Genomic DNA, 23,829 nt, shown 5'->3' with positions numbered 1-23,829 from the left:
TTTGGAACGTAGGTGCTCACTAAGATGGTATTTTACGAAACTCCACCCCTAAGGGGGTAAAACGGGATCCACGCATACGAAGTCGCGGGCGGTCGCTAGTACTTTACAATCATTTTACCATTGTTTTGGTAATAAACTATGTAACGTAAATCACTTGTTCAAGACTTTATTTTACTCGTAATTAAACTCCATTGGTAAAAGTTAACAATATAACTTAACTATAAGTTAAAAATATAAAGTTCCTTTGACCTTACAAAACACACAAGCACTTGCACACTACATTACTTATCAAATCGTGATATAAACTGCTTAATCGTCGAGGAACAAAAAAATACATTTGCAGCCGGTAGCCCAAAATGCAAATCCGTATACATACCAACTTTTCATTTTGCTTTTTTTGCAATCTTCCTTTTTGTCAGTGATCCTTATGGCGACGAAAAAACTCTATATCTTAACTTCATTCTGCTTTCATAATACAACTTAAAGGACATTGTCAGAAATCGCCTAAAAAACCGCCCAAAAACATGAACCCATCATAATTATTTTCTAATTTTTTTAATACATTAAGCACCCTTTCATTCTAATGGACACTTAAGCATTGAAAAATTAAATAAATAAGTCTTTTAACGTTTATTCTATAATACTATTACAACTTCCGGACGTTTTGGTGCTTGGCATGGTCTAAAACCTATCAAGTTCCATAATTTTTGCCGATAAAATCTGTACGAGGCATTACCGTACTTTATTGCTGGGAGTCCATGTATAGTGATGTTCCTGCGGCCATCATAGACAATAAAATATCGATTTTGAAAAAAAAAATCGATTAAATTGCTTTGAAGACTAGATTTGCGTTAAAAGCTAAAAAGATATTGACACTATTACAAGAAGTTATCTAAAGTGTCCAACTGGTCGAAGGTCGTAAATAAAATAAAAATAATTAGGACCATAAACTGATATTCATGGTATCATAACTGTAAAAGTGTCAGAATCCGATGTTGAATCTAATGCCAGTTGAAGTGAGAGAAACATACCTATATCAACCTAGTATAGTTGCCAGTCTCTCATAATCTATGCCAATGAGGGTTTTCGCGATTGAAAAATCCAATCATGCAGCATTTGGACCTCGCGTCTACGTATTGCCATCTCGCGGATTTTTCAATCGCGAAAACCCTCATTCATAGCACATGTATAATAATAGACCAAATGAACTTTTATAGATTGTGAAAGAGAAGATAAAGATTTTATTATTTTATTAAAATCTTGCCACGAGGTAGTTTTTCAGTAGAAACCAGGATTGGATAATGGCTACAGGCAAGTATCAGAACATTTTATAAATATTTTTAATCGATTATATCCTTGTGAATCGTTTTAATAAATTGTCATTTTACTTTTTCAATTAAAACTTTTTCAATCCCTAGTCTTGTCAAACTGTCATAATGTCAACAAATTATAAATGTCACGTCAGTTGACTCAATTTCAGTCTTCTGTGCGTTTATTGTATTTTTATTTCAATGAAATAGTGCTAAAGGGTTAGTACTAAAAGTGAAAGCCTTTTTTCAGAAAGAAAACCAATGTGGAGCCCTTATTATTCATACTGTTTGAAAGTTACAAGTCAGTGATACAGTTGCCACCATTATAACTCCGTGGTGATACCATACCAAAGAAGAAGTTTTCCTAAACACTTGTGTTATTTTTATATGACGTGATCAAATAAAAAGGATTAATTCTACTGCTCAAATGGAATAACTTATCCCAAGAGACCGAATATAAAAAAAAACCCCTCCATAGAAATTATCACCATCACGAGGATGTGAATTTTTTTGAGAATTTGATAATGGTCCTGTAAGAAAAGTAGTTGTATTTCAGTAGTAGAATCAACCCTTCTTGTTTCATTAGCAAGAGTAACTATAAAAACGCCCTGTAGGTAGGTATTATTAAGCTGAAGAGTTTGTTTAGTGTCAAAGACTGTCACACAGTGTAACTTAAATTGGCATTTATTATGATAATGAACATAAAAACTTAAATAAATATTTATGTTAATATTTTTTCTATTTATTTATTTTCCCAAAGCTTCACAGTGACAGCTGAAACAGCAATACTGTTGTAAAACTAAACTTAGAACAAACTGTTACAAATATTTTACAAATTAAAATAAAACCGCATGTTGCTTTACTTTCTCGTATAGGTAATAAATGTAATTAATGGCTAGATTATTGTTACTTTGTTACCCTCAATAGTGAGGAGATCTTATAAAATAGTAACCCTGATTTTCATTGTCATTCAAGTGCTCTTTCTTCGCATAGGCTTCTGTGATTTGGCCAAGGGCCACACACATTGCGATAAAATTATGCGACATTGATTTGACAGCAGCGGAGTGAAGTCTTGCGACTATACAAAATGATACCCTGTAATCGTAGCGCATATAGACATAGACGGGATAGCTCGTAGAGCTGATGGCCGCTGGGGCAGGAAAGTTCTTGAGTGGCGACCACGAGCCGAAAGACGTAGCGTGGGCAGGCCTCCCACTAGGTGGACCGACGATCTGGTGAAGGTCGCGGGAGGTGCCTGTATCACTATTTACCAGACATTACTATTTATTGTATACTCGCCGGATTACACGTAGGAGCACGCGCGTTACAGCTTCAGCCTTGCATTATTATAAGATCTTGTTCCGCCATTTTTCGAACTTCCTCCGTGAGGATATCCCCGCCGAATTCTATGATAAACCTATCAAAAGTCATATTTTGCAATGTCAAAATTAATTTGCCGAAATTCGCCGAGCCAGCTATGTCAAATAATATTATTAGGTGTCAAACAGGATACCTTCAGAAATTAATATTACGATTTTAAAGATAAGACAAGACAACTTTTTATTGACGAAGTTGCTGGGACAGCTAGAAACTATTTTTTTTCCGGCACTTTAAGAAAATAATAAATGAATGAAAACGCAGCGTGGGACGTCCACCCACAAGGTGGACCGACGACCTGATAAAGGTAGCGGGAAGGCGCTGGATGCAGGCCGCTACCAACCGTGCGATGTGGAAGTCATTGGGGGAGGCCTATGTTCAGTAGTGGACGTCCTGTGGCTGAAATGATGATGATGATGATGAAATGAATGAATATGACAAATCTTCGAACGTGTATAATACCGTGCCAAAGTAATCATATAATTTTGGCACCTTAATAACTATTGCCGTTTTTGTTGTAAAGATCATGCAGCGGTACCTTCGGATATTATTGGAAAGAAAACTATGTAGGCTCTAGATCTGAAGCCGCTTTAACGAACACGAACTCATACAATGCGGCGTATTTTCTTCCAGTCTTTAGTCAGGACTTTAGTCGAATTAAAACCCCGGTTGAACGTGATATAGCCGCACTAGAATACGGTGCTTTTTTGCATAATCGCAAGACTTCGTTCCGGTGTCGACCGAATGTCACGATGTATGTGGCCCAGGGGTTACTGTAGCCGCTAAGGTTTGAAACTTCTTGCTTAAAATATTGTAGTCTTTGGCATAGACTACGACGGTTGTCATGGAGATAGGAGTTTGTTATCTCGTGTCAGATGTAAATGGTGAAAAGAAAACTCATGATTCGTGTTATTTTTAAGCAATATGTAGGTATTTTATAAAAGTGGAACCCCGAGTGATCTCCAAAACCCATTCTATTATTATATACGATTCGGCTTCGATATCTATAATACAATAGGAGTTTATTTCATGTGTCAGATGACAAGGGTGGAAACAACCTACGATTCATGTTGTTTAATTACGTGCAATATGTGGGCATATTATGAAAGTGGAATGCCGAGTTGTATTTCTAAAACTTGTTCTATTATTTTATACTATTTGGCTGCGACTCGGCGTGACGACAATACAAAACATTTTTCGCGAATCGGTGTTCATACATTCACACAATACATTAGACGCCATGTTGTCATAAACGACATATTATAAAATCGCTGTAATTTAATATTCTTAATCATTAATTTTATGGCAAGTGTCCATCAGGAATCATTGTTCTTACACACAGAATCGTATTATTTCGCTTTCGGGTAGTAATATGTCAAAATTGTTGGTTCTTAGGCGAACAATGTATGGAGAACGAACATTGTCCTTTAAACGTAACATTTCTGTGTTTAAAGGTTTTTGATTTTAATGAATTTGATGACACTAATTAGGCCCCCAGATAGTTTTTCCTAAATTTTTGCGAGCTCTATCTTCGCACAATACTAATCAAAATACCTATAAAAATTTATTTATTTATTTATTTACACTTTTGCACATACAATTGTACAGTGGCGGACTTAATGCCAGGTGGCATTATCTGCCAGTCAACCACAGGTCGAGTAGAGAGACTAAGGCGGTGCAATAAATATGACGTTTAATTAATATACTTACATAGCATTAGATAAAATAAATATCATAAGAATACATATTAATATAATAGACATACACCTAAATACATAAACATAATAATAATATTGGCGTACACAAAACACATGTCAGAGATAAGAAAAAAGTTTTAGTCTTTAAAATAATTGCGCAGAGCCTTTTTAAATGTAAATTTGGAGGTTGCTTTTCGCAAATTCGCCGGAAGGCCGTTCCAGAGCCGTACTGCTGAGACTGAGAAGGAGTCAGACATGAAGCCGGAGGTGTGGCGAGGGGTGACAAGCTGAAGAGTCTGACTAGAGCGAAGATTTCTGTTGTGAGTAGAATGAAGGTACTGGAACCTCTCTTTTAGATAAGGTGGAGAGTCAGGATTGAAGAGAATCGAGTTTATGTGCATTAGAAATATCTGTTTGTATTGGTCTGGGAGTTTGCTTTTCAAAAATGTATTTTTATATCGTTATTCGTTGTCATAGTCCGCTATAAAGTCCTAAAATTAAGAAATCAATTTTCATTACTTCATAATAATTGTTGTTTTCAAGTATTAATCACTTAATTTTGATATTAATATGGAACCCTTGACAAAATGCAGATTTTTCTCTTTCCAGATCCACATTTCGTGCCACCTGATTGCTTTCGTGAGTGCCCACAGATATTGTTCTTTAGCCGCGTGAGGGAAGCGTTTAAGTGTACAGTTAAAATAAAAGCATATTATCATTGTTTTTAAGTGCCAAAATGTTACATTGTAGAGGTATTGGACGGTTATGTGTGCCATGTTTGTCACAGAGAGCTTTATTTGTTACTTTGTTCTTATATTCTTCAAGCCGTAGATTTGTTTCATGTTCGAATCAAAAACATTGTGAATTCTACAAACCTACATAACTATTTTTTCAACAAACATCTCTCCCAAATAGATAGTTTTGAATACTCGCAGAAGATGACGTCATTAAACTATCTTGTAAACAAATCAACGTCAAGTCAGATTAATACAGTTAAAAACGTAGAAAAGGTACTTTTGCAAGAAAAGATACTAATCAATACAAGAATCTTGATATTTAATTTACGATTGCCCAGCTGTAGAAACACAGTGATGACGTACCAAACTATCTTAACTCTATCTTATGTAATTGCCATGCTGAAATCGCTATCTCCAGTTAGCCGTAGCAATCGTCTTGCGAACCGTCGCGATTTCCAAACGTAGAAAAGCTACTTTTACAATTTCGTCCATGTCTAATTAATAGAAGAATCCATGAAAGAAAACTCAATTTACGATTTCCCAGCTGTAGATATGTTACTGTAAAAGCTCGAATTGCAGTAAATCCTAAGATATTCCAGTAAAACCTAAGATCTACCAATGTCTAATAGTAAATGTCCCAAAAGGTATGCGATTCGAACTCTTACCACCATTTCGTTGGTAAATCTTAGGATTTACATTAATGGCACGGTAAATGTTGAAAAACAAAACATGTCATAACGTGCTCAGCGCATCTCATCATCATCATCAGAAATTACTTCAATTGGAAAAAATCGAATCTATCTTAATATTGAAGTGTGCCCTCTTTGTATTTCTAGTCGCTCACTTAGTAATGTAGTCGCACGGACAGAATTTTAATATCTAAAATGGATTAAACATAACCCACTTTTTGTAAGCTCGTTCTGCATTTGATTATATTAATCAATATTCGTCGTTAGTTAAGTTAATTTTTCGCTTACTCAAATTCATGGGTGCCCTCTCAGACGCATAACATTTTTCATCATAATTTAGTTTGGCATAACAGTATTTGCATAAAGTTTTTTCGCATAAACTTTGATATGCATAGTTTTCTAAATGCATAATGGTTTTTTAGGCATAATAATAACTTTCTCTAATTTTCAATACCATAATTTAAATAATCATAAATGTAAAGAACATAATTTTTATATACATAAAGTTTGTTTTTAATAAAATACTATAAACATAATTTAATTATTTATAACATTTAAAGTCATAAATATTGTCTATAAGAGCAACCAACATTGAAGAGTAAATAATTATGTATTTGTGATGTTGCGAACGATGCTCCTTCCACCTTTATACTCTTTCGGCCTATAGATTTGCAAAAACTAAATTCTCTGTATCATTGTCATTTTTCATCATTGTCAAAACTTAAGCTCGTGAAAATACATTCTGTTTGATCTCGAATCCCTCTTATCTATTATAACGCACATATTATACAGTCCACATTTCTTTTACAACATTAAGCTTGCCTGGTCTGAAATTATGTTGATCCCGACTGGCCGTGGTCTCTTCCACGTGGTACTAGTCTGCCCTATACTAGAGTGTAATTTAAAAGCCGGAGGCGCGGAGGGAGTGCGGTCCTCGCTCGCTGTAACATATATCCGGCAGCCGTGTGAATGTGCGAGCATGGCATGCCGGGTATATGTTACGCCAGAGCGGAAGGACCGCACTTCCCTCAGCGCCGGAGATAAGGCAATCCTAATGCTTGCTTGCATGCTTGCTTGCTTGCATGCATGCTTCCTTGCTGCATGCTTGCTTGCTGCTTGCTTGCATGCTTGCGTGCTTGCTGCTTGATTGCGTGCTTGCTGCTTGATTGCATGCTTGCTGCTTGCTTGCATGCTTGCTTGCTGCTTGCTGCTTGCTTGCTGCTTGCTTGCAGGCTTGCTTGTTTGCATCCTTGCTTGCATGCATGCTTACATGCTTTCTTGCAGCTTGCTTGTTTGCATGCTTACATGCTTCCTTGCAGCTTGCTTGCATGCTTGCTGCTTGCTTGCATGCTTGTTTGAATGCTTGCTTGTCTATTTATATTTGTTAACTTATAACATTTTTATATTTCATAATTGTTAAAATTATGGTATTTTGTATATTATGAATGGTAATATTTATGGCATTGGTTTAGATGCCAATAAATGTTATGCCTAGAAATCGTTATTAAAAAAACAAGAATACAAAAAAAATATATACTAAAATATTATTATAATAAAAGTGGTTATGGCAAAAAATAATATGCCTTATGATTTATTCTGTATGAACGTTATGCGAAATGATGAGTATGCCAAAAAACTTTATGCACTCTTATATTATGACAATATTTTTTATGCAACCGAATATGGACCCCAAATTCATTACGCTCAAGTTATTAAAACAGTAAGTATGCCATCATCAGTCGCTAAGTTATTTTTTAGTCGATCGTGTTATAATTCCCCATTAAGAATTACTCATTGTTTTATTTCTAAAACCAACATCTACCAGCTGACAGAGGTAAAACCTAGCATATACTGAATTCGAATGGTAAAAGCTCGAAAAAATCGTCGTATTTTCAGAAATACTTACATTTACCAACTCATGTCGGTAAATCCTAAGACTTACACTTAAATCTTAAGATTAACCGTAGTTCGAGCTTTTACAGTAACAGATACATTGGTGACACAATAAACACAGTGATGACGCAATAAACTCTATCTAAACTCTATCCCACCTAATTTCCATCCCAAAATCGCTACCTATCTAAACTCCATGTCATCTCCAATTAGCCGTAGCAATCGTCTTGCGAACCGTCGCGATTGCCAAACCGTGCGACAGTGCAACGACCTGCATTCCTACAACCTGATCTATGTGATGACAGAACGGTTGGCGACTGGTCTAAGCGTCCAAAGGGCAGGCTTCGGCGGGAAACTTATAATAGAAGTATGACAGGCTTGTAGTAAATTATTACAATTACTGGATTCAAACAGCAAACATTATAGACTTTGGTTGAACGTCATAATAAGTAGAATTTATGGATCAATTACCATCGATTTATTTAGTAAGTAATATAATTATACCCAAGTTAGTACCTACATATAAAAATAAACTCAAAATTAGAAACAAGAAAATACCAAATAAATAGGTATTCACGTGGCAATACTTTCTTTCTTTCTTTCTATACGGTAGAGTTTCTTATGAACTGTAACCCCTTTCGTTCACATAATACTACATTTCTTATTATTAAAAATCTGACACACCTAGCTAGGCACGTACCTAACATTTTTAGCTTAGGTCTTCGTCTACTTAAAATTAATAAAATTGGATTATAAATTCGCGAATCGTTTCTTGTTTATTTATTGGTATTTTGTTTGTTTGTTTTTCTTCTGTATTATTTTGGCTTGTACCACACAAACTGTCCAAGCCACCGTGAGCTAGTATGCATTGAAGAAAAATACACACAATTCGCACCCTTCCTGGAATAAGTACGCAAGTGAAAAATGCCAACTTTTCAGGAGCGTAAAAAAACTGTCTTAAAAATTTATTACCATCATTAAAAATATGTGTTATACATCAAAAGATAGCTAAAAATGTCTGTGAGGGGCCTATGTATTTATATTTAAAATACACTTAATAGGTTTTGAGAAAAACTTAAAAAAGAGCGTTGCGTACTTATTCCGCGAAACAAATTTTAACACTTGTTGTTGTAATTATGAATATTGCATTGTTGACATGTTAAGGAATACTTGCTGTTTGGTATTATTGCTGATAACTATTTATTGGCGTTCAGATTTAGTCGTGCATTCAACGTGTAAGTGTGGTTTACGTAGTTTTTCCTCGAACTATTCGTAATTAAATAAATTCGTAAAAAGGATAACGTACTTTTACCTTGTGAAATATTACATTACTTATGGTAGTATTTAAAATTATAGCTTTATTCAAAATAAAAATGTTACAATATTTTTGCGTAACAATATTATAATTTTCAGAAATTGCATTTTTAGGGAGAGGCAAGCTATCAAAAGGACTAATGCCCGTTTTCATCATCAATCCCTAATTTGTAAGTGACCCCTATGGTAATACATAACAGGAATTTTGTTTTTATAGGGGTCACTTAAAAATTTGGGATTAATGGTGAAAACGGGCATAAAACTCATATTACTCATTTATTTTTGCAAGTAGGCTTTTATAAAGCACTCTGATAGTTTTACACTCCCCAGTATAAACCCTACCACTGCTTCAGGACTTTTTTTTTACGGTAGCGGTAGATAGATTTATGTTGTAAAATTACCATTTAAAACAGAAAATCCACAATCACCATTTGCAGACACCAAACCGAGGAATGAACTGCCGTTTGCAGTATTTGCGGACCAATATGATCTACAATCTTTCAAGAGGAGACTCTAATACCTTAAAGACAATCAACGCACCTGTAACTCACCGAGGAGCGGGTGTCTATGGGCGGTGGGTAATCACTTACCATCAGGTGATTCGTCTGCTCGTTTGCCTCCTTTCCCTTAAAAAAACCCAAAAAAATAACCACACAGAGGTTCGTTCAGTTAGAAAGAAAGTTGCAGAAATCACCAGACCTGAAAAAGATTAACGAACACAGATTTTTTTTTTTATAAAACAAGGTACCTACCTGAAAAAGAAGAAGAAACAAGAATGACAGCATACTTCATGCGGTCGTCTGGAATAATACGGAGACAACTCGCGCACGATTGTATTTGATGCTTCGTGTTAAGGTTCGATTTAAATTTCACTGAATAACGAACTGCTTGTGAGTGAACCCACAAGTAGTTCTCAGCTGCAAGAAGACCCGAGAAATATTATAAAGAGATAAAACGTGTTTGCTTTATAGATGACATTATGAAGATGATCTTCAGATTTATGTGACAAAAAATGATTCGGATTACCAGTGCATTATTTGGAGACCGAATTACCGAAGAGTGCCGATTTCTATAAAATAATAGAACAATATTTTCATATCAAAGACCTTTTATCAGGAGCGGACTGGTCAATTGAAACTATAATGCTATAATTTAACGAGAACTTACAGATAATAATACATCTGATATGACCATCCACCAGGTTACACTTCAATACTATAATGCGAACAGGTCGCTGCCTGCTGCTCTCTCCTGAACACTATAATCCAGACCTTATAGGCACTTACAGGTAGATATCTACCATCTTATACTGCATCTCACTTAACATCACATGCAACTGCGGTCAAATACCTTTTGCTACCTAGTTCTGCGTTGAGTTTATGAAGTCAACAATAGAAGACAACAAAAGATCAGCTAGTGCTAAAGTAGTTTCATGAACCTTGATGGAACAGTCCAAGCATTGGGTGTTGAATGGAATTTGAGGACCGATTTAAATACAATGTGAATATACCACAAATTGCAAAACCAATCATGAAACGTAACATTTTATCTGATACATCTGATCAAACTTTTTGATCCCCTTGGCTGGAGCTAAGCTCCAAGTACAGTCATGGCTAAGATTCTAATGGAAATAGAATAGAAAGTATTTATTTGTTTCAAAACAAAAACTTTGGCTGATAAAAAAATAATAAGGATAGAAAGATAAGTAACTCATTAAAAAAATATTGGATTAAGATACGGCAGGATTTGATTCATATTGACAAAATACAGATATAGATTGGTATAGGTAGAGAGAAAAAATACGTCAGCATCATCATTTCAGCTACAGGACGTCCACTGCTGAACATAGGCCTCCCCCAATGACTTCCACATCGCACGGTTGGAAGCACATAGTACGCAGAACTGACGGCCGATGGGCCAGCAAGGTTATGAAGCGGAGGCCAGGTACCGTAAAACGCAGCGTTGGGACATCCACCGACAAGGTGGTCCGACGACCTGATAAAGGTAGCTGGAAGGCCAGATGCAGGCAGAGTAAAAATACAATAATTATAATAAATTTAGCGATGCCTCTGTGAGTGCATTATACTGCAGCCGTTCACATAAGATCAACTAGATCAAGGCTGCTCAACTCCAGGCCCGCGGGCCACAGTGTGGCCCCCAAAAGAATTTTAAGTGGCCTGCGCATGTACAGTTTGAAAAAAAAAAAGCACCAAATAAAAAATCCCGCCGAGCACAATACAACCTTTAAGATCTCTGACGTTAGTTGTCAAAAATGTAGGTGACCCGTCGTTAACGACTGAATCCACCGTTTGGCCCGACTCTTCAAAAGGTTGAGCTGCCTTGAACTAGATGAAGGGTTTGAAACGAAATTAATTGCTAAAAAACTCAAGTGCTCTCTGAAACCTGTTTTTCTTTTACTACGTCTTGAGCTATGTGCTGCTTTGAGTAAACTGGATGAAGCAAATGACAAGGAATAATGTGAAGAATACCAACCTCACAGATGTTCGCACACTATGAACAGATTTTTCTATTGTGATCGCCTAGCCTGTCTGGAGAGACGAATAGGTGGAAATCTATTGTTGCAAACCGCGTCGTGGAGATTGTTGAAAACGTTTATATTAATACTGACATCATGTTAATTCACAAGAAAGCTGACTCAGCTCCACATTTTGGATTATCAAGGCGTAACCATTGGCGAGAAAATAAGTGCACAGATATTTCAATTGTGCTAAATTGAATGCTACTGCTAAAGTAAGTAATGGGAGATTTACCAGAACAGCAAGTTACTCAATCTAGACAATTCATGAACAAGGGAGACGATTTTGAAGGACCCTTTCAAATTTTGATGTCCAAGGGAACAAAACTATAGAAGCCTATAATATAGTGATATTTATTATCTGCATGACTACAAAAGTTACCCACATTGAACTCATTGGTGACATCACTTCCGAATCCTATAAGGTTCACTTCACACTCGATCAGCCGGCGTGCAGCGATGGCGATCGATGCATTTTGTCTGATCGCCATCACTGCACGCCGGCTGATCGCGTGTTATTGCGTTGGTTTGGCTGAACCTTTAAAGAAAGAAAGAACAATTTTTATATGGTCCAAAACTTATAGGTGCTTTTATACGCTTTGTTGAAGAGTGACCGGACCTGTGAAGCAACCAGGATAGAAACTTTGTCTGAGCCAGGAGTTTCATAAGGCCTGGAATAATAATGCAATTTACTGGACAAATAGGGTCAACACTAGGATATAGAAGGCACTTAATGGCACTACATTCCAGTGGCAAGTCCAATCTGTGGATGTCTGCGGAAAGCTGGCGTCCGGTCGATCAAGTACCACCTGAAAAGAATACTGACTGCTCATCATACATACGAAAAGATGGCAATAGTTTTGTATCAGGTTGTTGCATTTTTAAACGTCTGACCATTATGTCCTTTTGATGACAATATTCCTTAAAATACATACAAACTTGTGTTATTTTATAATTAGGGACGCACCGATTGTTGCTTACTGCTTTGAAAGACGTAAAAATACATACCTTGTCACGCTGGCAATACACGCAAAAGCTGATAAATGAACTCATGCGGCTCTGGAAAGATGAATATTTATCACGATTACTACGATAACGGTTCACTGAAGAGAGAGTCAGAATTTAAAATGGATCTTGTACTCATAAAGACCGATAATTTTACCATCATCATTGGTACGATTTTTTGATAAACACACAGGATCTGATAGTCTTACAAGGGTATTTAGTGCAAGAAGTAGTGGTTCGGATACTTAAATAACTGAAACTAAGTTAATTTGTGCTTTGTTAATGACTAAATTACATCTAAATAAATGTACCAATATCGGTATAAAACACAACATCGCCAAAAGTTTCGTAAAATAATTAGGCAACTAGACTTGCACAAAGATAATGTACGTAGAAAATAACGTATCAATTGTTATTTATTATTATCCGAATAAAAGTTTCGTGGAAGAATTAAGCATCTAGACTTGCACAAAATTACCAGCATAATGTGCACAAAAGTTTCGTGGAAAAACTAAGCAACTAAACTTGCACCACGATACCCACCAAATAATATCGTAAAATAAGTATGCAACAATAGATACGCGAAAATATTTTTTAAAGTCTTCGTGGAAGATGTACGTAACTATTAATATGCTATTATTCATACGGAACTTTATTAAACAATTAAGTGCAAATGTATTTACTTCGTTTTTGCTATGGAAATTTAGATATTTTAATGTTGCAATATTTTACATATTTGTACATAATTTCTTCATTTTTAAGAGAAAAATTATGAAAAAAATTGAAAATATGTATTACCTCCTTCTTGATTTTTTAGTGCAATAAAAAAAATATCGCACAAGTGGACTTGCTTACTTATTCCAGGGGGGGTGCGAATTATAAGCCATTAAAGAACTGCAACTCGTACGCACACAAACGTCATTCATTGAAATGAAATTAGAATGAATAACTACATTTACACTTCCCAATAAATACCTACTTTAATTTTGCATTATAAACTGAACTGAAATAAAATACAAATAAAACCATTTTTCAACAAGTTACGTCAAGTCAAACCTTGAAAATGAAAAACCTTATTAATTAAATCGTAGAGTTTTGACTGTGTTTTCATTTCTGTAGAAGGAGATAAGAATTAAAAATTGTAAAAATAAGGGGGACAGAATAAGTTGCACAAAACACTTTTTTTTTCAACACTGGTTATAGTTACTGTTAAAACTAAACGAACTGAGGCTAAGGCTGGGTTGCACCATCTTACTTTAACTTTGACAAAAGTCAAAAATCTGTCAAATACCATACAAAAAACACCGGTTATCGTTATAGTTACGGTCAAAGTTAGGTGGTGCAACTCAGCCTAAATCTTTTTTGATTTCCTAATAATAGCAAAACCGTCTGAACTAGAATGCAGTTTGTCCCCTTTGACTGGAATAAGTACACGATGAATAAACATAATCTAGATTCTAGACTAGTTTCTTTAAATAATCTGTACCTAACATCACGTCAAGCTTTACACTATGGTACCTTATTCACTTGTAATAATAGCGATTTTTTACCAAACATGTATAGTTTCATGTGCTCTATGAACTCGTTTAAATTGTGAGTAATTTTCTCATTAAAAGAGTTTGCGGGTTGAATAACGATTGTAGTTTAATGAAATAATGCATTGGTGTGATAAAAATAAAGCAATAAAAACACTTGTTGGACCACGAGCCGTGTAACTAGGGTTTTATAGTTTTCAAAACTTAATGGGAATTCAAATGAAGAACTATAAAAACGTACTTAATAATCTATAATTAATTTTCGTGCAAAACCATATAACTGCATTTTATAAATTGGTCAAATAATTAAAAAGTCTTTACTCATAATCAAAATCAAAAATATTTTATTCAATTTAGACCACTGGTGGCACTTATGAACGTCAAAATGTAGTAAATAAAAAAAGGTAGCCCTTATGGGGCACTTTACATGTCTCCTTATCTTTTGGGCCCTACCAGCGCTTCGAGACAAACATAAATGGCAAGTGTAATGTGTATCTGTGTATGTTTTTCATTTATATCAATTAAGTATTATTTTATTACTTACATTTTCACATTTTCAAATAGTCACCCAATTATTTCAACTACGCACATACATAAAATATCATAGTGATACTTTCCGAAGTACCAGCTTATTTTGTACAAAAAAGTTCAATATATTTACGATTAGACATCAAAAATTACTTCATAAATAAACGTATTATGTCATGTTCTAAATTAAGTAGAGCAATGAAACTAAATTAAAACAATTCCATAGAGCTTTATATGGTCACAGCATAAATGTGAAACATTATGATAATTCCCACATAATGCACCTTTAATAACTTTAATCTGACCAATCAACCACATTATGTTGCTCTAAATAATGTATAATGTTGTTCCCAATAATATAAGCTTTGCACGTTGGGATTGAGTTGTTTTATACAGGGTGTCCCAAAAAGGATTGTCCAGCCGAAGCCCAAAGGTAGAGATCACTAGAGCACTGCGACTTTTGATAGTTTTCGAGTAATGATTTTTAACGTATTTAGTTTACATTCGTGTGGATGTAAATACTTTTGAATCAGCTAGGCCTAGTATTCATCTAATAATAATTTAAAAAAACAGGCATGTAATCTATCTTTTCGCGGCACAGTGACCAAAAAAGTTACCTAAGCACATTTAAAACAATCATAACTCGAAAACTATCAAAAATCGCGAAACACACATGGGGGTGATTCGGATTGCCTTAATGATGCTCTACTTCTGGGCTTCGGCTTGACACTACTTTTTGGGACACCCTGTATAATAATCATGATTTAACTGATAAAGGAAGGAATTAAGCAATTAGACAAGTGCAATTTTATAGTGGTCCCATTATGTTATATTTTAAATAAATTGAACTAATCATTATCATTACCTACTAGCTATTGCAGTTTTCTGAATTCATAAGTCTCGTTTATGGGATTTTAAATTTCATTTTCATCATAAGTCAAATTACAGGATTCTTCCAAAAGTTGGTTAAACAAACTCTGTTACATAAAAATGTACATTGTTACTGATTTATTGCTTATGTTAATTTTCACGAAAAGTTTTTTTTTACATTTGATATTGATATTGTTTTCAAATGACACAGATGACTATAATCACTAACCGACTGACTTTTAATTTTTATTAGATAACTGTTTAATTTCGCAAATAACAGGTATGAATCATTCGTAAATATGTCGTTAAGATTTAAAGAGTGCCAAAGCTATGAAATTACTCGTAAAGAAGTGGCAAAACTTTTTTGAAAACGTATGGTAGTCAATAGAGTTACTTTCACAAATAACAGGATTTTTTTTCTTAAATGAGTCGTTACATGATTTAAAGACTGCTAAAACTTTTTTGAAAACATGCGGTCAATAGGGGTGAAAAAGCCAAAGCAAGTTTAACAGGCGCAGGCTACAAAGACTGCATCCTGATGATGACATAAGTTACTGTCACACTGTCATCTCCCCGTGATTCAGCACTGCCTCTTACATGTCCCGGTAATTAGCGCGAGCAAAAAGGCGAATATGCGGTGGCAATATTTACATGCACCATAATAATAAATCACTCGATTCACTTTCCTAAATTGATATTGTAATCCGTTCGGTTTTGCTCCTGTTTCGATTTGAATAAATGAAGACGTTGCTGTGATGTTGCTTCGTTAAATTGCTATCTCTTGTCCCTGTGCAGGAATGGAGTAGGCTTTGTTCCTTAATTTTTTGGTTAGTTAGTTTATAATGTTTTTAAATTAAAAGCCAAAATTATACGTATGATTGAGGAAAACACAGTTTGAGATAAGCCTATGTCTTAGTAAAGTTAGCCGTTTGTTTGTCTAATGTTTGTACATCAAGAATGATAGATGGGAGATAGGCAAATAGTTGACTTTGCAAGTGTACGTACGACGAGTAATGTAAAGGTAGATAAGCAGTAGTTACCTAGATACTTACTATCACGTTTTAATGCCGCGTTGCTTGAAACTTGTTAGTATCTATGGTCTAGCTGGACTGCCTACTTCGAAACAAGACAAATAACCACCTTTACACTTGAGTAAGTCTCATGGGCTTCAATACAGACCATATCGCAGGTTTAATTCTATAGGCCTACTAAGTAATCGGTCTTCATTGATTTTTACTCAAAGTCATACGGCGTATGTGACTGCACCAGACAGTCTGCCAACAGAGAGAGGTGGCGGGAGATCGTGCGGAAAGTTGTATCCGCCTCTACAACCGTTATGAATATCGCCTCAACGTGACCACGACTGCTCTGCCAAGAGCGAAACGAGTAATAAGAATACAGCTCAAGACTTCCCACCTTCCTATATTATTTCATTTCCCACGCCACTCCACACCACCCCTGTGCCACTTATCGTGCACCGATACAAAATGGAGGATGAACAGCCTGACTTATGTCCGGGCCGTGATATGTTCATCGCAACAATAAATACCGGTGGCCAATTAAACGGACCGAAACATAGTTATGATGGCTACCTTATAGGGTAGACCGATTTTTAATAACAAAGATGCTAGTGGATGTGGTGGCATTTAACTGAAGTTCTGGTTACAGGGAAGAGAACTCTCTTGAGCACATGGATATCTGATGAATTTTTAAGGGAATTAATAATTAAGAGGTCTGGTAAAAGCTTTTGTCACGGGTATTCAGGAAAAATAATAAAGGATTAAAAGTACGTGGTGGTGGTGCTTGCTGCAGAACTTCTTCTTCGAGTTCGGACAAAATTGACTCCTGGCTTACACCGTAAGTGTGGATTTTTTTATTATTCTGTAGTTCAGGTTTATTTAGTCTCAGGCTGAATAATTCCAAAAGTCACAATAGGCAGTTATTTTTAGATAGATTTTTAGAGTTCGCCAAACTTTGGTCGTAGTAATAACCTGGTACAGTGTGTAATTTTATGTTACGAACATAAACCTGACAATTGTCACAACTAAAAATCCTAGGATACCTATTTATTTCACATGGATTATGGTAAATTACGCCTACGGCATGGCACAGAAGTGTGGTGATACTTTTTTTCAAAAAAGGCGACAAAACCTTGTTGAAAAATTATAGACCCATCTCACTTCTGAGCCATGTATACAAGCTGTTTTCGAGAGTCATCACGAATCGTCTCGCACGCAGGCTCGACGACTTCCAGCCTCCCGAACAAGCCGGTTTCCGAAAAGGCTTTAGTACCATAGACCACATACATACGCTACGGCAGATTATACAGAAGACCGAGGAGTATAATCAGCCACTTTGTCTGGCGTTTGTGGACTATGAAAAAGCCTTCGACTCGATCGAGACCTGGGCAGTGCTACAGTCTCTCCAACGGTGACAAATTGACTATAGATACATCGAAGCGCTGAAGGGCTTGTACGAAAACGCCACAATGTCGGTCCGCCTCCAGGATCAGAACTCGAAACCTATCCAGTTGCAGCGAGGGGTGAGACAGGGAGATGTCATATCTCCGAAACTGTTCACCACCGCCCTGGAAGATGTTTTCAAGCTTCTGGACTGGAGCGGATTCGGCATAAATATCAACGGCGAGTATATCACCCACCTTCGTTTCGCGGACGATATCGTAGTCATGGCTGAGACCGTGGAGGACCTAAACACAATGCTCGATGGCCTCAGTAGAGCCTCTCAACAAGTGGGTCTTAAAATGAACATGGACAAGACAAAAATTATGTCAAATGCCCGTGTTGTACCCACTCCTCTGAAGGTTGGAGACACTACACTCGAAGTTGTTGACAATTATGTATACCTGGGACAAACAGTCCAGTTAGGTAGGTCCAACTTCGAGAAAGAGGTTAATCGTCGAATCCAACTCGGCTGGGCAGCGTTCGGGAAGCTTCGCGAAATTCTCACGTCCGAAATACCGCAGTGTCTCAAGTCAAAAGTGTTTGACCAGTGTGTGTTGCCAGTGATGGTGTATGGCTCTGAGACGTGGTCGCTTACTATGGGCCTCATAAGAAGGCTCAAGGTCACCCAAAGAGCGATGGAGCGTGCTATGCTCGGAGTTTCCCTGCGTGATCGAATCAGAAATGAAGAGATCCGTAGGAGAACCAGAGTGACTGACATAGCCCGCAGAATCGCTAAAATCAAGTGGCAGTGGGCGGGGCACATAGCTCGAAGAGCTGATGGCCGCTGGGGCAGGAAAGTTCTTGAGTGGCGACCACGAGCTGGAAGACGTAGCGTGGGCAGGCCTCCCACTAGGTGGACCGACGATCTGGTGAAGGTCGCGGGAAGTACCTGGATGCAAGCGGCGCAGGACCGGTCTTTGTGGAAATCCTTGGGGGAGGCCTTTGTCCAGCAGTGGACGTCTTTCGGCTGAAACGAACGATGGTAAATTGAACGTCTTCTATGTGCACCATTTTGTATAATTTAGTAATTTAATATAGAGACAAAATGACATCATATTTTATAGATTTCGATACTAACTACCTCTAGAAAAAAAAATCTAATTAGTGTTTTGACAACTCAATAATTTTATTTTTAATATAACATTCCTTTATACGAATGTATGAAAAAATCGCACTAAATATCACTGAAGATATAAAATGTGAGAACTCATCTGCATGCGAGATGTCGCTCGACGAAATTGTTTTGCTGAATCGATTAAGAGCTCGATCGCGCTTCGATTTTATCGATTTTTTGTTCCGATCCAAGTCTTTCGAGTTCGCCGCCTGCTGATGTCTTTATTTAATAAATTCAAACGAGTGACATTAACTGTGAAGTCTTGTTTTTTTTCGATACAATGTTGTTACTTATCTAGATGTAAAACAAATATTTTTGTTCCAGATATCCATTGTTTATTCTTTAATACAGGGTAAATAGATTCACATTAATTAAAGATTTGATTGTTTGTATTGAATTTTTTCATTTTTTTTATTCACAACGTGGAAGCTCTTGGCCTGTATCTCACCTGATGGTAAGTGATGATCAGGCCGAAGGTGGAAGCGAGCTTCACCCGGAATTCTCAACCACAGAGGTCCATATACTTACTTTAAAACTACTGGACCGATTTGAAAAATTATTTCACTATTAGAATCCTAGATTATTACTGATGAACATAGGCGCTACGAAGTTCACCGGGTTAGCCTTAATTTATAATACAACTAGCATTATTATTCAGTGACATTTCATAAATAAGAAATATTTTATGTCTAATATCTTATACTGGTGTTTCAAAGACAGAAACTGTTCGAAGTCATTACGGGAGAACAAGCTATATCTCATGCTAAACACGTGTAAGTTTCTTGTTTGGTAGCATAATCAAATTAATATGATCACGGTGTATTTTGACACTATGATAAAGGGACCTGAACGAATTGGGAAATCCGTTTGGAGGATTATTAGAAAGGTTTTGAAACATTTCACGATACATAAAACTTGGCATAAATAAAAAAAGTACTTTAACATTTACAACTAGGGCTACAATTGCTTTAAAATAGATTTATATTCGTTATGACGATGCCAAATCAACGTTTTGGTTCTGTGTCACTCTGTGTGAGCCGTTAGTCATTTTGAGCCAATACGTCAAACGTTGTCAGCTGATGGCGGCTTATAAGATCTGACCAAAAGGATGAAAGGCCACTTTTTAGCACAACGATATCTGACCAAAAGGATGAAAGGCCACTTTTTAGCACAACGATGTCACCATCTGGAGATTCGAGTTCAAGTTCATCATTCAGAGAACTGGGATAGATTATTCAGGTCTTAGTAATTTTTTTGACAGATCGAAACCTTTTAAAAAAAGTGCAAATAAGTTTAAATTTTGAGTAGGTAACTTTTGAATACCGCAGGCCGCTACCAACCGGGTAACATGGAAAGCATTGGGGGAGGCCTATGTTCAGTAGTGGACGTCCTATGGCTGAGATGATGATGATGATGAACTTTTGAATAATAAAGTTACCATTGAGGAAATAGACACACTTAGAAGGTCAGCATTGAAGATGACATCAGATCAGTATTAAAAATAACAGTTTTACGAACACCTATTTGATTTTATTTAAATATCTTGTGCTTGATTCTTTAAAATCAGCAGTCCCACCGTCATTGGCCATTTGTCAGCGGTCGAACTAGCTCTCAATCCTAGCAGGAACGAATTATAAAATGTTAATAGAATCGAACCTTTGACTCTCGGCCACAATACATCATTGTCAAACGCACCGGCCGGTTTGGGAGCATAAGGCGCGGGGTACATTGGTGAACTGAAGATGTTGGTTTTAGTTTTCCGTTAAAACTAACCTAAGAAATTGTAAAGAATTATTCTCCTAAGAAGATTGAAATTTATACAGTTTGATTTACTAAAGTTATAAGCGAAGTTTGGACTATATTATGGGATCAGTAAAATCATTGTTTTTTATGCAGCAGAAAGCAGGTATTTGACTGCAATCGCACCAAATGTTGAGTGAGATCAAAAATAGTATTATACCTGCCCTGTAAATAAGATAATTAATTTGTCTGTTATTGTCTTGAAGAGTCATTACAATCAAAATGTAGGTACATTAATACCAACGCAACGCTAGTTTGATGGCTGGTTCAAATACTTCTAGTGGGGTATTGAGTTGGAACATATTTTATACTTTGGGATGTGACTAGCTATAGCTAATGAATGTAAGTAATAGTTGGAATGATTAATTTAGTTATTTCTATGATGAATGATTTATGTATGATTTTTTTGGCGTATTTTTTAATGTTTCGTAACTAAATAAAGTTTAGTAAGTTATCATTGCATTTTTATAGAATATCAGAACAAATCACTTCCTGCTATTAGTTTTTGTAAAACTTCGCTCAGTGTACGCTCCACTTTACTTTTCTATTAGCGATAGTGCGCTAGTTCCCACATTAAGTGAGACATCACTGGGCACATTAGAAGTCCGTATCGGCACTTTTACGGACGATCATGGCTAAAACGCTGTAATTTATTGACGCAGTTTATAAATGCTACCAAATGTCAAAGGTTTTCGTACGGATTCTTTTTACTCATGATTAACTTAAGACTTTCTAAATTTAATTTTAATATTGACAATTCACATGCTTGAGGTGAAATGGTGGCTCAGACATAACGGAGACAGACTTGGAAAGATGGATGGAGAGAATTTGAAATAGAAAACCTTTAAGTATTGGCATGGAAGTTGATGTTAGAATTAATAACAATTTATAAACTCAAATTAGTCATAAAATTTTACCTAAACCGGACCAATTTAATGTCGTATGGAATTGACAGTTCAAATCAGGAAGAAAATTAAAATGAAACTGTTACATTACATAAGTACGTTACAAATAGTCATAAAAAGTGAACGAGGTACATGCTCTTCCAAGTAAATAGAACTTCCTCCTTTTTTGAAGTCGGTTAAAAATATTTTATTTTGGTTTTAACGATATTATTATTATTTATCACTTAAATCAATCAAAGAGTTTATGAAGGATTTTTAATTATAGACTTTGCTTCTAGGCATTGTTAACTCTGTTAAAACCTTGCCAAGTGGAAAAATAAAAAATAAACTTTTTGAAACACAGTAAGTACGACCTTGATTCAACAAACACACATACATCACTCCGAATATTAATGTATAACTGCTTCTGAATTCCTTAGTATATTCCCATGTCGCAACTTACACCCGGTATGGTCAAATTTATTACGTGGCTTCGTACTGGTTGATATGCTAATAAGGCAATCTGTCTACTGGGCTAGTGCTATGATATGCTAGCATTTGTGCAGTTATTATAAGTAGTAGTTAAGTTCTGAAAAGCAGTAGTAGATAAGTGATAAAATAAAAAGATAAAAGTATTAAGCAGTTTTTTTTTAATCGAATTTTTATAATAACCTTGATACATTCTAGACACAAAAAGAACTTTTATGTAAAAAATATTTAAAAAAAAAGTTTTCTTTTCCTAGAATACTTACCTACATGTACCTACCGGTACCAGGTAACCTTAGTAATATTTCAGCTAAAACTCCTTTCTGAAGTTTTTACTCACCAAAATGTAAAACCAAATTGAAAGACCTACGTCCTCCTCATTTTTTAAACTTGACCTTCATCGGTTGGGTTTTTATGGCGTTCAAGCTGTAGATCCTGGCTTCACAGGAGTTGCAGTGGTGGGAACGAGAGGTGGGAATAGTCCCGTCCTCCTCATTTTTGAAGTCGGTTAAAAAGTATAGCATTCAAGCTGTACAAGTGGACATCAAGCTTACTTCTAGACTTACCATGTGAAAGCTTGCTATGATTAATATTGTGATTACTTTGTTTATAATATTTCTGTCCAGTTTTACGATTATGACCGTCCACTTAAAATTTGTAACCATCACCTTATGTTGTGTTAATTTTATTAAAAATCTTTGTGAATGTAATCATTTTAATGTTTATTGCTTATTGATTATAAATCAAAGTAATTATTTTAAATACTATAATTTATGTAAACAGTTTAGTGGCCAATCATGGCGTGCCAATTCAGTTTTTTTTTATTGAGTAACAAAAATATAATAGCTCGGAACAAGATACAAAACTTTTGATTTAGTAGGCATATTTAGTTTCCGAAAGTATATTATTAGATTCATTCAAATTAAAAATCTTGCAATCATCACAGTACTCACTTAACCCCAAACTACTAAAGTCAAGCAAAGCTTAATTGTGGGTACTTGTCTCAAACGGGACTTGAATTCTCAACTCTTCACTTGCCGTGCGACTGCAGACTGAATCTCATCATTGAGCTATGGAGACATTATTGAACCTGAAAAAAAATGTTTCAGCCAAATGACGGGAAAAGGCCACCACTAAGGATTTTCACAACAAAGTCTTGCGCTGCCCGCATCCAGGTGCTTCCCGCGACTTCACCAGATCATCCGTCCACTTAGTGGGAGGCCATGCCCACACTAACATCTTCCGCCCCATGGTCGCCACTCGAGAACTTTTCTATCCCAACGGCCATAAGTTCTAGATCCGAATACTGTGAGCTTTTTCTACAAGCGAATCAAATCAAATCAATTCATTTATTCAGTACCTAGGCCCTTTCCAGGTCGCTTGTACACGTCCTAAATAAGTAGCTACCTACACTTCGGGACAACATATGGGCAGGTGCTGAGAAGAAGTGGCAGAAGAAACTCAGTCTATTAGGTCGGTATGATTATTAATAATATAAGTATGAACCTATTTGAAACAACAGAAATTTTCAGTCAATTCAATAAAATAAAGCTTATCTAGCTAAAATTGTCTGGAATAAAATGGCCCATACT

At 36.0% G+C, this 23,829-nt stretch overlaps 1 long non-coding RNA gene across 1 annotated transcript; it reads left to right on the top strand.

The window, feature by feature from the left end:
- Positions 1–488: 488 nt before the first annotated feature.
- LOC135081282 (uncharacterized) lies at positions 489–2,042 on the top strand. The gene is made up of 2 exons (XR_010259171.1): positions 489–1,311; positions 1,561–2,042. It is a non-coding gene; the product is annotated as an uncharacterized LOC135081282 (long non-coding RNA).
- Positions 2,043–23,829: the final 21,787 nt, after the last annotated feature.

Source organism: Ostrinia nubilalis, chromosome 19, assembly GCF_963855985.1.
Source record: "Ostrinia nubilalis chromosome 19, ilOstNubi1.1, whole genome shotgun sequence".
Taxonomy (NCBI): domain Eukaryota; kingdom Metazoa; phylum Arthropoda; class Insecta; order Lepidoptera; family Crambidae; genus Ostrinia; species Ostrinia nubilalis.
Note: the sequence above shows the minus strand (reverse complement) of the source record. Positions and strands in the feature narration are given on the sequence as shown.